The sequence below is a fragment of the Sinocyclocheilus grahami genome, unplaced genomic scaffold, assembly GCF_001515645.1.
Source record: "Sinocyclocheilus grahami isolate Dianchi unplaced genomic scaffold, SAMN03320097.WGS_v1.1 scaffold996.1, whole genome shotgun sequence".
Classification (NCBI taxonomy): Eukaryota; Metazoa; Chordata; class Actinopteri; order Cypriniformes; family Cyprinidae; genus Sinocyclocheilus; species Sinocyclocheilus grahami.
The window spans coordinates 44,456-47,211 of NW_015506175.1; positions in this window are offsets into that span (position 1 = coordinate 44,456).

Genomic DNA, 2,756 nt, shown 5'->3' on the forward strand with positions numbered 1-2,756 from the left:
CACACACACACACACACACTCTCTCTCTCACTCACACACACACTCTCTCTCTCTCTCTCACACACACACACACACACACACTCTCTCTCACTACAATAATACACATGAAAACATAAAACACAAACAAAAAATAAAAAATATGCATACAAAATTCACATACAGCCAGGGGGGTGGCCTAAACATTATGTAAATATATTAAAGGACTTACAAATGGAGACAGTCTTAATTGCTTTCTTATTATGTAAATACAAAATCGTCTTAACATAAATTAGAATTTCTTTCTCAAGAACCAAAAATAAAGGATTGGTTTTACTGTACTTACACTTATGGATATGAAATTTAGCTCAAATTAAAATTATAATGTAATATTCTTTGGTTTTATTTGAAGGGATATTAGTCAAACCAAATAAAACGTGTTCTAAGCACAAAGAAAAAGTGGGGTCAATGTTATCAATTATAAGTCTAGTCAAATCTTTCCAAAAAATGTTTACATAAGAGCAATGCCAAAATAAGTGAAACAACGTTTCAGTCATCATATTACAGAAAGAACAATTCAAATCAATATCATTTTTAAATTTAACAAGAAAATAATTTACTGGGTAGTATCTACGTAACATTTTAAAGGTTACTTCCTTGACTTTGTTTACCAATAGCTCTTTGTTTGGCAAGGTCCAAATGGCCTTCCAAAAGAAACCTCTAACTAATCTGTTCTGATCAATTATACAGTTTGGAGAAGAAACAATGTCTTTTTGAAGTAAGGAACGGACAGTTTTGTTAACATTCATATTTCCAGAGGCAAAACAAAGTTTCCCAAAACAAGTATCAAATAGATCAAATGCAGAGGGGAATGTAATACTGTTTTGGGTATTAGCTCTGAATAATGCCAAGACTCCTCTGGGAATTGCATCCATGACTATAGAAAACTCTTTTGGTGTTACTGGAATTCCATGGACAGCTAGAAACCTGGCGCAGCCTTTTCTTTCTTTTTTTCTTTTTTTATTAAGAACATTATATAGACAAAGATAAAAGCAGTCACAATGTAGAACAAAAGAAAAATAAAACTACAGGGTACAAGACAGGGGTATATAACTAATCACAAAAGATCACATCAAAGGAAAAGATTAAAAGACTTACACATTTCAATTGTTTTTAAAGCCTTCTTGTTACACGAGTTAAAGATAGTCCCAAAGTAATGCTGCGATTCAGCAAGCAAAACTTAAAAAAGTGGTTTTTGACCTGAAAATGTACATTTATGTATATAAAATTTGGTTAATAAAATAAGAAGATTAAGTAAGTATATTTTGTTTTTTAGTAAATGTTCTTTTTTCCCATTAACATTAACATTTTCCCAAAATAAAGAAAAATCCTCATCAATGTTCTCGGTAACAAATAGGGAAAAGTCTTTCCACAATATTTTAGAGTAATGGCAAAGCCCAAATAAATGCACAATAGTCTCTGGGTGCTGTTTGCAAAAATAACAATTTGTATCAATATCTTTTTTGAATTTCTTTAAGAAGGTATTAACAGGATATACACGATGGACAATACGAAAGGAAACTTCTCTTATCATAGTAATAAAAATCATTAAGTTCAGTAAAAGAACAGACACTACAATTAAAAACTGTAGACGTAATCACAAAAAAAAGAGGAAACTTAAAAATTGGACAAGCAGCCTCACTGGACCGTTTGAGATGGACTGATCAGTGGGTTGAGACGACACTCAAGAGCTTCCACTGCAGAGTAACGCTGCTGTTAGTTACTGACATACAGAACTAATCACATCTGCGTTTCAGAGCTTTCCACATCAGTCACTCTGAAAACAAGATGCACCTTCACTGGAGTCACAGGCGACGCGTAATTAACCTTGTATTTCTCCAGGAACCTCACGGATAGATGTTCAGCGTTTCTGCCGCCTCGCGCTCCGTTACTTCACTTCATGCATCAGACGCTCATAAGTGTGGCTTTGTCCAAAAACCCACACTTGCAGTCTTTGCACTTGACCACTTGATTACTTAAATGACGTATTTCCTGTATTTGGCCGAAGTCTTCAAGTGGGTGTGAAGACCACAAGTGTGTGTCAAACTCTTCATCACCTGATGGGACACACTTATAGTGTTGTAAAAATGCAAGTGTGTACAGCTTTATTTTAATTTGAAATACTTTGCATTTTAAAATCAACTTCTAAAGTCTGTTCAGTAGTCGCTATAACATGACATCATTTTAATTTGTGGTGCTTCTAATTAAGTGATAAAAAGCAGTTGCAAATGTTGTACAAAATAAATATCACCACTACTCATCTTTGCACCAGTAAAAAAAACTACCAAATTATTTGTAATATCTAATTATTATATTAATATTTAACTTACATTGGAAAGGTGCTGCTGCATCAGTCTGTGCAGATTGTGTATTTTTCTGTATTATTAACCCAGCATCAGTATTTTACTTTCTGCTCCTGCATCTTCCAGTAGATTAATAATTGGAGCAAATTAAAGCTCTTTCCTGAGATCTGATTTTTTTTGTGTGTGTGTTGCATTTCTTAAAGAACTAGAGTCATTTCATCATGTGTTTCCTTTTGAGAAGTATTCAAATATTCAAACTAGTTTATTAAAAAATCATAATAATAACACTTAGACAGTTATGCATTCAAAATGAAACCTTTTCAAAACTCAGTTAGTCGGACCTGCACTCAATCTCACACACACACACACACTCACTCACACACGCTGTCGCTCACACACACACACACACACACACAC